The sequence below is a fragment of the Sabethes cyaneus genome, chromosome 2 (genome assembly GCF_943734655.1).
Source record: "Sabethes cyaneus chromosome 2, idSabCyanKW18_F2, whole genome shotgun sequence".
In the NCBI taxonomy this organism is placed as follows: Eukaryota; Metazoa; Arthropoda; class Insecta; order Diptera; family Culicidae; genus Sabethes; species Sabethes cyaneus.
Window position 1 is genome coordinate 128,881,588 of NC_071354.1, and position 15,910 is coordinate 128,897,497.

The following is a 15,910-nucleotide window of genomic DNA, read 5'->3' on the forward strand; positions in this document are numbered from 1 at the left end:
CACTTTACGTTTTTCGCAAAATGCTATTCGGCGACATGTTGTACAATCATGGCGAATATTACTATCCGCTTTCTGGCTATGCAATGAGGGGACAGGGGAGTTGTTTTCTACTTTACTGTATAATTTGTATATTAAACTACCCATTCCTGGTAACTAATAAGCATTAACATAAGCAGCAAATCAGCATATCTGGCATTTTATACTGCACGTTGTTGTATATTATGTTTTTGACTGCATAGGTGTTGTAAATTGGCATCTAAAATTGTATTCAAATTCTTCGTGTCGGTAATTAGCTGTAAATTAGCATTGTCAGCACTATAAGAAGGTTATCAGTAAAGTAGCTGTATATTTTGCCAAAATAACATTTAATTAGCATTTAAGGCGACTTTAATGCTTAGTAGCCTACATTTAAATAGCATTGGTGATGCTTATTAATTACCTGGGATGCTTTCATAGTTACGTAACTGAATCATCTAAGGTTGAACTCCTCAGAAACTTGCAAAACTCGAGATTGTGACAAAGATCATCCAAGATTCATGATTTATGTACAACACAGGTTAATTTGTGGCAATACGAAGTTTGTCGGGTCAGCTAGTATATATATATATATATATATATATATATATATATACTAGCTGACCCGACAAACTTCGTCCATGTTTAATGTGGCAATACGAAGTTTGTCGGGTCAGCTAGTATATATATATATATATATATATATATATATATATATATATATATATATATATATATATATATATATATATATACTAGCTGACCCGACAAACTTCGTATTGCCACAAATTAACCTGTGTTGTACATAAATCATGAATCTCGGATGATCTTTGTCACTATCTCGAGTTTTGCAAGCCCCCCAGTGGGCGGCGCTTCCGACGGCGGGTCACCGGCAACACTCGCGACCGGCTCGTCCTGAATGATCTAGTGTTACTATAGATAGTTTTTGTGGTCTTGTTATTGATTAATGTTTTATGGAAGAGTCTCGAATTTCTCGAGTTGGATTAGTTTTTGAGTTTCGCAAAAATTTCTGTTTTATTTGTATGAGAGTCCATATCCCCCTACCACAGGGGTGAGAGGTCTCTAACTATCATAAAATAAATTCAAGACTCAAAAATCTCCTACATGCCAAATTTGGTTCCATTTGCTTGATTAGTACTCAAATTATAAGGAAATTTGTATTTCATTTGTATGGGAGCCCACCCTCTTAAAAGGGAAAGGGGTCGTAATACACCACAGAAAAAAAATTCTGCCATCTAAAACTCTCACATGCCAAATTTGGTTCCATTTGCTTGATTAGTTCTAAAGTTATGAGCAAATTTGTATTTCGTTTGAATGGGAGACCCCCCCCTCCTAAAAAGGTAAGAAGTCCTAATTCATAATGGGAAAAATGGTTGCCTCCAAAAACACCCACATGCCAAATATGGTTCCATTTGCTTGATTAGTTCTCGAATTATGAGGAAATTTGTATTTCATTTGTGCAGAAGCCCCCCCTCTTGAAGTGTGGAAGGATCCTAATTCACCGTAGAAAATATTTTTGCCTCCAAAAACCTCCACATGCCGAATTTGGTTCTATTTGCTTGATTAGTTCTCGAGTTATGAGGAAATTTGTATTTCATTTGTATTGGAGCCCCCCCTCCTAATGTGGGAAGAGGTCCTAATTCATCACAGAAAAAATTCTTGCCTCCAAAAACACCTACACGCCAAATTTGGTTCCATTTGCTGGATTAGTTCTCGAGTTATGAGGAAATTTGTATTTCGTTTGTATAGGACCCCCCCTCCTAAAGTGGGGAGGGGTCCCAATTCATCATTGAAAAAAAAATTGTCTCCAAAAACACACATATGCCAAATTTGGTTCAATTCGCTTGATTAGTTCTCGAGTTATGAGGAAATTTGTATTTCATTTGTACAGGAGCCCCTCCTCTACAAATAGAAAATTTTCTTGCTCTCGAAAACCTTCACATGCCAAATTTGGTTGCATTTGCTTGATTAGTTCTCGAGTTATGAGGAAATTTGTATGGAAGCCCCCCCTCTTAAAGGGGAGAGGAGTTATAATTCCTCTTATAAAGAGGGGAGGGGTCTCAAGTCACCATAGAATAAATTCTTGTCACCAAAAAAAAACACCCACATGCCAAATGTTGTTCTATTTGCTTGATTAGTTCTCGAGTTATGAGGAAATTTGTATTTCATTTGTACAGGAGCCCCCCCTCTTAGAGTGGGGAGGGGTCCTAATTCACCGTAGAAAATTTTCCTGCCCTCGAAAACCTTCACATGCCAAATTTGGTTCCATTTGCTTGATTAGTTCTCGAGTTATGAGGAAATTTGTATGGAAGCCCCCCCCTCTTAAAGGGGAGAAGAGTTACAATTCCCCTTATAAAGAGGGAGGGGTCTCAATTTACCATAGAATAAATTCTTGTCACCGAAAACACCCACATGCCAAATTTGATTCTATTTGCTTGATTAGTTCTCGAGTTATGAGGAAATTTGTATTTCATTTGTATAGGAGCCCCCCCTCCTAAAGTGGGGAGAGGTTCTTATTCATCATAGAAAAAATTCTTGCCTCCAAAAACACCTACATGCCAAATTTGGTTCCATTTGCTGGATTAGCTCTCGAGTTATAAGGAAATTTGTATTTCGTTTGTATAGGAGCCCCCCCCCCACTTAAAGTGGGGAGGGGTCCCAATTCATCATAGAAAAGAATTTTGTCTCCAAAAACACACACATGCCAAATTTGGTTCCATTTGCTTGATTAGTTCTCGAGTTATGAGGAAATTGGTATTTCATTTGTACAGGAGCCCCCCCTCTTAAAGTGAGGAGGGGTCCTAATTCAACATAGAAAATTTTCTTGCCCTCGAAAACTTTCACATGCCAAATTTGGTTCCATTTGCTTGATTAGTTCTCGAGTTATGAGGAAATTTGTATGGAAACCCCCCCTCTTAAAGGGGAGAGGAGTTATAATTCCCCTTATAAAGAGGGGAGGGGTCTCAAATTACCTTAGAATAAATTCTTGTCACCGAAAACACCCACATGCCAAATTTGGTTCTATTTGCTTGATTAGTTCTCGAGTTATGCAGAAATTTGTGTTTCATTTGTATGGGAGTCCCCCCTCTTAGTGGGGGGAGGGGTCTCTAACCATCACTAAAACCTTTCCTGGCCCCAAAAACCTCTACATGCAAATTTTCACGCCGATTGGTTCAGTAGTTTTTGATTCTATAAGGAACACAAGACAGACAGACAGACAGACAGACAGACAGACAGACAGACAGACAGACAGACAGACAGACAGACAGACAGACAGACAGAAATCCTTCTTTATAGGTATAGATATATATATATATATATGTATATATATCTATACCTATAAAGAAGGATTTCTGTCTGTCTGTCTGTCTGTCTGTCTGTCTGTCTGTCCTGTGTTCCTTATAGAACCAAAAACTACTGAACCAATCGGCGTGAAAATTTGCATGTAGAGGTGGGGCCAGGAAAGGTTTTAGTGATGGTTAGAGACCCCTCCCCCCACTAAGAGGGGGGGCTCCCATACAAATGAAACACAAATTTCTGCATAACTCGAGAACTAATCAAGCAAATAGAACCAAATTTGGCATGTGGGTGTTTTCGGTGACAAGAATTTATTCTAGGGTAATTTGAGACCCCTTCCCTCTTTATAAGGGGAATTATAACTCCTCTCCCCTTTAAGAGGGGGGGTTTCCATACAAATTTGCTCATAACTCGAGAACTAATCAAGCAAATAGAACCAAATTCGGCATGTGGAGGTTTTTGGAGGCAAAAATATTTTCTACGGTGAATTAGGATCCTTCCACACTTCAAGAGGGGGGGCTTCTACACAAATGAAATACAAATTTCCTCATAATTCGAGAACTAATCAAGCAAATGGAACCATATTTGGCATGCGGGTGTTTTTGGAGGCAACCATTTTTCCCATGATGAATTAGGACTTCTTACCTTTTTAGGAGGGGGGGGGGGCTCCCATTCAAACGAAATACAAATTTGCTCATAACTTTAGAACTAATCAAGCAAATGGAACCAAATTTGGCATGTGAGAGTTTTAGATGGCAGAATTTTTTTCTGTGGTGTATTACGACCCCTTTCCCTTTTAAGAGGGTGGGCTCCCATACAAATGAAATACAAATTTCCTTATAATTTGAGTACTAATCAAGCAAATGGAACCAAATTTAGCATGTAGGAGATTTTTGAGTCTTGAATTTATTTTGATAGTTAGAGACCTCTCACCCCTGTGGTAGGGGGATATGGACTCTCATACAAATAAAACAGAAATTTTTGCGATACTCAAAAACTAATCCAACTCGAGAAATTCGAGACTCTTCCATAAAACATTAATCAATAACAAGACCACAAAAACTATCTATAGTAACACTAGATCATTCAGGACGAGCCGGTCGCGAGTGTTGCCGGTGACCCGCCGTCGGAAGCGCCGCCCACTGGGGGGCTTGCAAAACTCGAGAAGTGACAAAGATCATCCGAGATTCATGATTTATGTACAACACAGGTTAATTTGTGGCAATACGAAGTTTGTCGGGTCAGCTAGTATATATATATATATATATATATATATATATATATATATATATATATGGGTCATTCCACGGGAAATTTACAGTCAAAATTTTTTTTCTCTTCGGGATATTTTTTTTACGTTCTTTGTTAAAAAAAAATCGACACGTATTTTTGTATTTCGCTGTTACTGTTGGAATTCGCAAGATATGATTTTTAAAAGTATTGTAATCCGAAAAAATCACTATTTTTTAAATACCGATTGTAAACATAGTTTGTAATATCAAAAACTGACTTTCTACCAGATGTGTTCACTATTCCACAAGCTTTCAAAAATGGTATACCATACCTCCTGTCGATTGTTTTTCAATAGTTAAATAGTGCATTTTTGTAAACAATTGCAATTTTTTCAAAGTTGGAACTTTTTTTTCTCGATTTTTTTTACTTTAAAATATTTGTTCATCTTTCTCGAAGAAGCATGCAAAATTTGGAAATGGAGAAATGAAAACTCTGGAAGTTATGAGTTTTTATGTCTCAGCGCGTGTGTTAATGTGAAGCGAGCGGTAATGCTCAAACGATGTTCTAACCCACGGGCAGCTTCATAACGAGGCCGCCTTTGATGCTATTAAGTGTAACGTGTCGTTGAAGCACGCGCATTCGTCCGCTCGTTTGCATTAACGTGCGCACATCGATATAAAAATTCATAGCTTCTAGAGTTTTCATTTCTCCATTTCCAAATTTTGCATGCTTCTTCGAGAAAGATTAACAAATATTTTAAAGTAAAAAAAATCGAGAAAAAAAAGTTCCAACTTTGAAAAAATTGCAATTGTTTACAAAAATGCACTATTTAACTATTGAAAAACAATCGACAGGAGGTATGGTATACCATTTTTGAAAGCTTGTGGAATAGTGAACACATCTGGTAGAAAGTCATTTTTTGATATTACAAACTATGTTTACAATCGGTATTTAAAAAATAGTGATTTTTTCGGATTACAATACTTTAAAAAATCATATCTTGCGAATTCCAACAGTAACAGCGAAATACAAAAATACGTGTCGATTTTTTTTAACAAAGAACGTAAAAAAAATCTCCCGAAGAGAAAAAAAATTTTGACTGTAAATTTCCCGTGGAATGACCCATATATATATATATATATATATATATATATATATATCTATACCTATAAAGAAGGATTTCTGTCTGTCTGTCTGTCTGTCTGTCCGTATGTTCCTTATAGAATCGAAAATTACTGAACCAATCGGCATGAAAATATGCATGTAGAGGTTTTTTGGGGCCAGGAAAGGTTTTAGTGATGGTTAGAAACCCCTCCCCCCACTAAGAGGAGGGGCTCCCATACAAATGAAACACAAATTTCTGCATAACTCGACAACTAATCAAGCAAATAGAACAAAATTTGGCATGTGGGTGTTTTCGGTGACAAGAATTTATTCTATGGTAAATTGAGACCCCTCCCCTCTTTATAAGGGGAATTATAACTCCTCTCCTCTTTAACAGGGGGGGGGGGTTTCCATACAAATTTCCTCATAACTCGAGAACTAATCAAGCAAATGGAACCAAATTTGGCATGTGAAGGTTTTCGAGGGCAAGAATATTTTCTATAGTAAATTAGGACCCCTCCCCACTTTAATAGGGGGGCTCCTGTACCAAAGAAACACAATTTTCCTCATAACTCGAGAAGTAATTAAGCAAATGGAACCAAATTTGGCATGTGGGTGTTTTTGGAGACAAAATTTTTTTCTATGATGAATTGGGACCCCTCCCCGTTTTAGGAGGGGGGGCTCCTATACAAATAAAATACAAATTTCCTCATAACTTGAGAATTAATCAAACAAATGGAACCAAATTTGGCATGTGAAAGTTTTCTAGGGCATGAATATTTTCTATGGTGAATTAGAACCCCTCCCCACTTGAAGAGGGGGGGCTCCTATACAAACGAAATACAAATTTCCTCATAACTCGAGAGCTAATCAAGCAAATGGAACCAAATTTGACACGTGGGTGTTTTTGGAGACAAAATTTTTTTCTATGATGAACTGGGACCTCCTCACTTTAGGAAGGGGGGCTCCTATACAAATTAAATACAAATTTCCTCATAACTCGAGAGCTAATCAAGCAAATGGAACCAAATTTGGCATGTGAAAGTTTTCGAGGGCAAGAATATTTTCTATGATGAATTAGGACCCCTCCCAACTTTAAAAGGGGGGGCTCCTATACAAACGAAATACAAATTTCCTCATAACTCGAGAACTAATCAAGCAAATGGAACCAAATTTGGCACGTGGGTGTTTTTGGAGACAAAAATTTTTTCTATGATGAATTGGGATCCCTACTCACTTTAGGAGGGGGGGCTCCTATACAAATGAAATTCAAATTTCCTCATAACTCGAGAACTAATCAAGCAAATGGAACCATATTTGGCATGTGGGTGTTTTTGGAGGCAACCATTTTTTCTATGATGAATTAGGACCCCTTACCTTTTTGAGAGGGGGGGCTCTCATACAAACGAAATACAAATTTCCTCATAACTCTAGAACTAATCAAGCAAATGCAACCAAATTTATCATGTGGGTGTTTTTGTAGGCAAGAATATTTTCTATGGTATATTTTCTATGGATTTCCCCACTTTAAGAGGGGGGCTCCTATACAAACGAAATACAAATTTCCTCATAACTCGAGAACTAATCAAGCAAATAGAACAACATTTGGCATGTGGAGGTTTCTGGAGGCAAAAATATTTTCTATGGTGAATTAGGACCCCTCCCAACTTTAAGAGGGGGAGCTTCTACACAAATGAAATGCAAATTTCCTCATAATTCGAGAACTAATCAAGCAAATGGAACCATATTTGGCATGTGGGTGTTTTTAGAGGCAACCATTTTTTCTATGATGAATTAGGACCCCTTACCTTTTTAAGAGGGGGGGCTCTCATACAAACAAAATACAAATTTCCTCATAACTCTAGAACTAATCAAGCAAATGAAACCAAATTTATCATGTGGGTGTTTTTGTAGGCAAGAATATTTTCTATGGTATATTTTCTATGGATTTCCCCACTTTAAGAGGGGGGGGGGGGGGCTCCTATACAAATGAAAAACAAATTTCCTCATAACTCGAGAACTAATCTAGCAAATGGAACCAAATTTGACATGTAAGTGGTTTTGGACGCAAGATTTTTTTCTATGGTAAATTGAGACCCCTCTCTTCTTTAGAAAGCGAGTTATGGTCCATCTCTCCTTTAAGAGGGTGGGCTTCCATACAAATGAAATGCAAATTTCCTCTTATCTCGAGAACCAATCAATCAAATGGAACCAAATTTGGCATGTGGGAGTTTTAGATGGCAGAAATTTTTTCTATGGTGAATTACGACCCCTTCCCCTTTTAAGAGGGGAGCTCCCATACAAATGAAATTCAAATTTCCTTATAACTTGAGAACTAATCAAGCAAATGGAACCAAATTTGGCATGTGGGAGATTTTGGAGTCTTGAATTTATTTTACGATATTTAGAGACCTCTCACCGCTGTGGTAGGGGGATATGGACTCTCATACAAATAAAACAGAAATTTTTGCGAAACTCAAAAACTAATCGAACTCGAGAAATTCGAGACTCTTCCATAAAACATTAGTCAATACAAGACCACAAAAACTATCTATAGTAACACTAGATCATTCAGGACGAGACGGTCGCGAGTGTTGCCGGTGACCCGCCGTTGCTAGCGCCGCCCACTGGGGGGCTTGCAAAACTCGAGATTGTGACAAAGATCATCCGAGATTCATGATTTATGTACAACACAGGTTAATTTGTGGCAATACGAAGTTTGTCGGGTCAGCTAGTATATATATATATATATATATATATATATATATATATAATATATATATATATATATATATATATATATATATATATATATATATATATATATATATATATATATAATCTTCCCTGGGGGAGGGAGTAGTTATCCAAAAGACCGCTCACGTGACTTAGAGGAAACCATCCGACCACCTAATAACCACCAATCACCAAATCAGCAGAAACGACCACGGAAGCCAATCGATCACACCATCCGTGCCATGTGACCCAAAGGAAGTCATTCAACCGCATAGCAACCACCAGCACCAAGAATACCGCATCAGCAGGATCGATTATAGAAACCAATCGATCACACCACCCATAGCATATCGCCATATCAACAGTTCTGAAAAAATATCGATTTCGATATATATATATATATATATATATATATATATATATATATATATGTATATATATATATATATATATATATATATATATATATATATATATATATCGATATGACGTTACCTCCGTCGGTTGACTGTTAGGTGGTGATTTGTTGCATAGTCCATGTTTTCTTCTTGTATATGCGATTGCTATCCCTACCGTCGTTGTTGTGAGGAGGATGAGGAAGCCTATAGACCAAATCATCATACCGTCAATTGACAGATACTGGCGCCCTTGTTTACATTTTGGAAAATTTTCCTTTTCATTTATAACGAATGTAGCGTGTGTTTTAGCATGTTACAGGTATAATGGGGTTTAAAATTTAGTCCTAATGCTGTTTAAACAAAAAACTTGCCGTTTAACAGCTGAAATTTTTTTGGACTCTGCGATCTGTTTGTAAACAAGGGCGCCAGTATCTGCCAGATGACGTCACCTTGATTTGGTCTATTGTGGTGTGCTGAAGCGTTGTGTGATCCTCTTTGAGCTTGTAGATGTGGTCGCGGTTTTCAATTCGTAACATGTTAAGTTGTTGTAGGTCAGGTTTATCGAAGACCGTTGTTGCCTGGAAGTCTACTCCGATTGTCGGAATTACCAGTTACCTTTCGTTTTTTAATGTTGCAATCTGAATCCAGAAGAACAGGCTGAATAGCATTTCTTATGATCAGTGTGTGTCCATCAATTAATCTGATATCCATTCCGTTTCCATGTCTTTCGTACGGACAGGATGCGTTGACTCCTCGTAGTGCGTTGTCTCAAGCTGGGTGACGCTGCTATATTTCTTTGAACATTTAAAACTTGTGCTTTGCACTCAGTCATATGCAAGAAAAGGTTATTGATTCACTCGAACACTTAAAACTTTTCATTTATGTTCAATCATTTGCAAAGTTAAAGTCAATGATTTCTTCGGGCACTTAGAATATTTTCATTTATGTTCAATCATTTACAAAGTTAAAGTCAATGATTTCTTCGGGCACTTAGAATATTTTTACTTCTCGCGGGGGAAAAAGTCCGGTTGCCGACTGCGCCAGTTAATCAGGTTGGGCTCTCGGGAGGTTTTTTAAAAACGTAAGTAACACTATTGATCAGCCACGTAGCCAGAAGGGGGGGGCCCGGGGGCCCAATTTTGATTTTAACTGTTTTATATGCATATTGTTGCGTTTAGAACTACAATACATTAAATGTATTGTGATGTATTTTATTTATAAGTAGTAAGATATGCATATAATGTATTAGGAGCCAAGATAGGGCTCCTGGCCCCCACCTCTGGCTACGTGGCTGCTGTTGATGGTTCGGAACAAACTGAATTTATTAATCTAGCTTAACCTACACTTCGGTCCCTATTCAGGCATACGATTGTCTGTTCTGCTGACTCCAATCCTTTCGTCGTTGGCATCGTGGTTGTTGGTCACTCGGTGCGTTTGGTGCTGATGGCGCAACATGCGTGCGCCGGGCACTTGAACTGCTGATCTGGCGATATGCTATGGGTGGTGTGATGGATTGGTTTCTATAATCGATCCTGCTGATGTGGTATTCTTGGTGCTGGTGGTTGCTATGCGGTTGAATGACTTCCTTTGGGTCACATGGCACGGATGGTGTGATCGATTGGCTTCCGTGGTCGTTTCTGCTGATTTGGTGATTGGTGGTTGTTAGGTGGTCGGATGGTTTCCTCTGAGTCACGTGAGCGGTGTTTTGGATAACTATGGATATATATATATATATATATATATATATATATATATATATATATATATATATATATATATATATATATATATATATATATATATATATGGGTCATTCCACGGGAAATTTACAGTCAAAATTTTTTTTCTCTTCGGAATATTTTTTTTACGTTCTTTGTTCAAAAAAAATCGACACGTATTTTTGTATTTCGATGTTACTGTTGGAATTCGCAAGATATGATTTTTTAAAGTATTGTAATCCGAAAAAATCACTATTTTTTAAATACTGATTGTAAACGTAGTTTGTAATATCAAAAACTGACTTTCTACCAGATGTGTTCACTATTCCACAGGCTTTCAAAATTGGTATACCATACCTCCTCTCGATTGTTTTTCAATAGTTAAATAGTGCATTTTTATAAACAATTGCAATTTTTTCAAAGTTGGAACTTTTTTTTCTCGATTTTTTTTACTTTAAAATATTTGTTCATCTTTCTCGAAAAAGCATGCAAAATTTGGAAATGGAGAAATGAAAACTCTAGAAGTTATGATTTTTTATATCGAAGCGCGCACGTATATATATATACATATATAAATTATGCTATAAAGTTCACGTTAGCATAAAAAAATTTATTCACTATACTTTTAACACTTGATCGTTCCTAACTACACACAAGACTGAATTGAATATTAATTCTATAAGGCTTATATCTACTGAATCTGCTGATGCGTCGTTTCCTCGGGTGGTTCGATTCTGATTCAACCTTTGTCCGCGTGGTTCGATCGGGTCTTGCAGTCGTCATCGGTTGTTGATCGATGGTTGCGTTGATGGTTTGGTTCCTCGGTTTGTTGCTATGGGTCCCGGCTAGGTTTTCGCTGACGTCTTGACTTCGGGTGCGCTTTGGTCGGGTAGTTGTGGTGTAACGCCTCCCCTCTTAGATTGTCGTCCGTCCTCGGGCGATTTACCGAAAAGGATGAGACTTGGTAATGGTGTCGGTTTAATTTGCTTGATAGGGTCTTTAGGTTCCGTGGTGGTTCCAGCATGGTTATGGATTTCTAGAAAGGATTCTTCCTTTGATTTGATTTTTCTGTTGATAATATAAATAGTAAGAGAGCAGATAATGATTAGTATGAGGAGGATTCCTCCTCCAATGGTTGTTCTTCTTTTAGAACGATGCAAGTCCAGTTTTACGTCCTGGAGGCCGTTCAAATTTTCCAATTTGAGGTGAGAGAACTCGTTTTGTTCTTCCGTGTAGTTTAGTTGTATCATCTTGCTTCCAAACACTGGAAGGAGGTATTCTTCGTTATTTTCCAGAGAGACTTGGCTATTGTATGTAATGTTCATCACTTTTATTGTGCAATTGTTTGCTTCTATGATTGTCGGAGTGTTGATCAATCTAGAGCTGTTGCATGAATCGGAAATCAGTACTTTTTCGTTTGTGTCAATAAGTATGATTCCTTTCTTGATTTCTTCTACACGGGTAGTTTGTCTTACGGGTTTTATGTCGCATTTTGGTGCGCGGTGATTTAAGAGGTTATAGATGCATTCGTCCTCGAGAAGAGTTGTCTTTTCACATATGTCGCAATGTTCAGTCTGTTTGTAAATGGAGTCTCCATGCTTTGCCACCAGCTTTATGTTTGTGTGGATTCGTGTGTTATTTATGTTGAGCGGTTGAATGTTGATCAGATCGAACTCGTTGTCGTCCAGAATGGGTATTTTCACCAGTATTAGAATTTCGCCTCGGCCTACAATTACGCTTCCTGAGCTATACTGAAATATTTGGTCTAAGTAATCTAATTTTAGTTTCTGTGCATTTAGTCTGTTAAAAATATATTTTTTCTCTTCAAATGAGAATAAATTCCTGTTTAAAACGCTAAATTTGGCAAATTCTATTTGTTCTTCTATATTACTAAGAATTTGGATTATTAAGTCAAGGTTTATGATCAGGTTGATGTATTCCAAATCGGCCCTAACAGTTAACGAACTGTTCCTTTGCTCTACGATGTGTTTGTTAATCTTTTTGAGAATATCCGTAATATTATTGATTTTGTTTTGTATTTTTTCATTGATGATTATTTGTCTTGATAGAGATTTCGAGACTGAATTTTCCTGTTTTGCTAGGGTACCTAAACTCTGATTTATGATTTCTAGATCGTCATTGTCTGGATTGCCTGCTAACAATTTTATCACTGATCCTAATGCATTGACTAGTGCTCTTCTGGTTCTGTGGGAATACAAACCCATCAATTTTCCTCTAGCATATTGGATTTTGAAATCTAGTGTGTTACGTAAATGGTCAATGATTTTCAGGTTTTCAGCTGTTCTTTCGATATAGTCTATGTTATTCTCGATAGATTAGATGTTAATTTTATGTATAATCCTCTCAAATCCTAACCTTATCCTGACTTGTTTTAGCTTTATGGCTATTATGCCATTGTTATGGGATACATCTTTAAATTTGGTACTGTTTATTAAGGCGATGAATGGTAAACTGTAACGAGAATTAAATGATTGGTTTATTGGTTAGTTTTTTATTCTGTTTTTATGTATTTTGATGTCGTTGACATCTTCAAATGTTAGTTCATTGTTGGTTTTAACGGTTGTAGTTTTAAATGGGTCTTTATCTTTTGTTAGGCGTTGTGAGTTTTTAATATACTTAATGTCGCCAGGGTAAAGATTTGTGGGTTTTTTGTTAGTTTCGTGCTGTTGTTCATATTCGTTTTTTCGCCTATTTAGTTCGATTTTTACCGCTGACTGTAATTTTTTTGCTGTTTCCGATATCTCTTCCATATTTGTTGTTCCTGAATTATTGAATATTAAGTTTCGCGGTTGGTTTTTGATGGCTGAATGGAAGCTATTGTTGTAGATGTCTATTACGATGTTTATTTGTTCGTTTATCGTCAGATTGTTAAACTTCGCCTTATTCGTGCGGAAAATTTCTATTAGTGTCGAGTGGAACCGTTCCACTATACCGTTCGAGTTCGATCCACTCGCGAAGTGTATTTCGATTCCGAGATCGTTAAGGAATCCTACGAAGTCTATAGACCTAAAAGATGGCTCTTGGTCACATACTATAGTCTTTGGTCTTCCGAACTGTCGAATGTGCTCGGTAATCGCGGTTTTTATGTCAATGATAGTTCTAGTGGTTAATGGGATGATGTTTGCGAATTTGGAAAAGGAGTCGACTATAGTGAGCCATTTTTGCCCTTTTAAAAAGAAAATGTCTATATGAACTCGATCGAGAGGTTTTTCTCCAAATATACTCTTTCTTATTAGTTTCGGTGGTTTTCTGTCATATTTAGCTTTTTTGCAAATATCACATGAATTGATAAAAATTTTGAGTTTTCGGTCGAGTTGTGGGAAAAAATGGGTTTGCATTATTTGGTTCTTATTTTCCTTTATGCCACGATGCCCATAGTGGTGTATGTTTCTTATGGTTTCATCCTGCTCTTCTTCCATTCTTATGTCGTCCAGTAAGGTTTCTGAAATGAAAACTTTGTATATATTATTACCTGAGAAGTGTTTTTTGTAAGTTTCTTGGACCAATTGCGCTAGTGACACGGGGACTTTTAAGCAATTTACACCTTTCGGGTTGAGGGTTCGTTTTAATATTTCTACCACGTTTTCTTCGGTGTATTCTTTTCTGACGATTGTGTGTCTATGGAATTTTGGAAAGACTTGCTCGTACGCTGATAACTCTATATTACCAATTTTAAATAAAACTTGCGTTCTGAAAACATTGATTGGCCTTTCGGTATATCTGATAAAATAATCGTCGCTTGTGTCTGCCGAGTGTACCGTCATTATGTCGCTTTCATCATCCGAATCTTCTGCTGCTCGCTCAGACGGTTCGACGTTTAAAGATAGCGATGATTGCGAATGCATGTTTAAATGGTTTTTCAAATTTACGCGTGACAATGCGTCGGCGACTACGTTTTGTTTGCCTGGCTTATAGATAAGTTCATAATCAAACTCTTCTAAAGCCAATTTTCCTCTAATAATTCTATGGTTTGCGTTACTAAATGAGAAGGTTAGTGGTTGATGGTCTGTGAACATTTTGAACTTCCTTCCATAAAGATAAGGTCTGAAGTGCTTCACTGCCCATACAATTGCCAGGAATTCTTTCTCTGTCGTTGAGTAGCGCTCTTCTGTTTGGTTTAATGTCCTTGAAGCATATGCGATAGGTCTGTCACGCCCTATCGGACCTTGTGACAACACAGCGCCTATGGCATAGTCGCTTGCGTCTGTTGTCAGTAAAAATTCTTTATTGAAATCTGGGTAAACTAATACCGGGTCAAGCATTAAAAGTTCTTTACATTTTTCAAAACACCTTTTTATTTCGGGTGTAATTTCAAATTCAGTTTCTTTCCTGAGGAGTGCTGTTAGTGGTTTAACGATTTTTGCGAAATCCTTGATAAATCGCCTGTAGTAACCGAGCATTCCTAAAAATTGCCTTATTTCTTTTTCACTTGAAGGTAGTGGCCATTGTTTAATAGCTTCTATTTTGTCGCTATTTGGTCGTACTCCGTCTTCAGAGACTGTATGACCTAAAAACTGAGTTTCTTTTCTAAAAAACTCGCATTTGTCAAGTTGAATTTTTAATCTCGCGTCCTTTAATTTTTCAAGCACTTGAGATAGATTTTTTGCGTGTTCTTGAAGGGAGCTGGAGAAGACAATTATATCGTCCATGTAGACGAAGCAGCATACTCCGATTAAGTCTCTTAGAATGCAGTCCATGACTCTTTGAAACGTCGCTGGGGCGTTCTTTAATCCGAATGGCATACGAGTGAATTCGTATTTGCCACCGTTTACCGAAAAAGCGGTTTTTTCTGTATCTTCCTTTGCCAACTGAATTTGGTGGAAGCCAGAAACCAAATCGATCGTTGAGAAGTATTTTGCTTTACCTAATTTATCCAGAATATCCGTGATTTCTGGTATGGGATATTTATCATTGATTGTTTTTTCATTAAGTTTTCTATAATCAATGACTAAACGAAATTTCTTTTTGCCAGACGCATCAGGTTTCTTTGGGACTACCCATACAGGAGAGGTATATGGTGATATAGATTCCTTGATTATTCCGTCCGCAAGCATTTTCTTTATTTGGTCTTGTACCTCACTTTCGTATACGTAAGGATATTTGTACGATTTGGAGTGTACTGGCACATTGTCGACCGTTCTGACGTTGTGCTTTATTTTGTGGGTGAACGACAGTTTATCTGTCTCCACGTAAAGAACGTCTCTATAGTTGTTGATCACTTTCTTGAGGGCATGCTTCTCTTCATCATTCATGTGATCGTCTCTAAATGTGTATTTCGCAGGGTCGACCGTTTTTGGTAAATCCATCAGGTCGAACGGGTCATTTTCAATTTCTTTATCTAAGTCATTAGAAAGTTTGAGTTCGTTT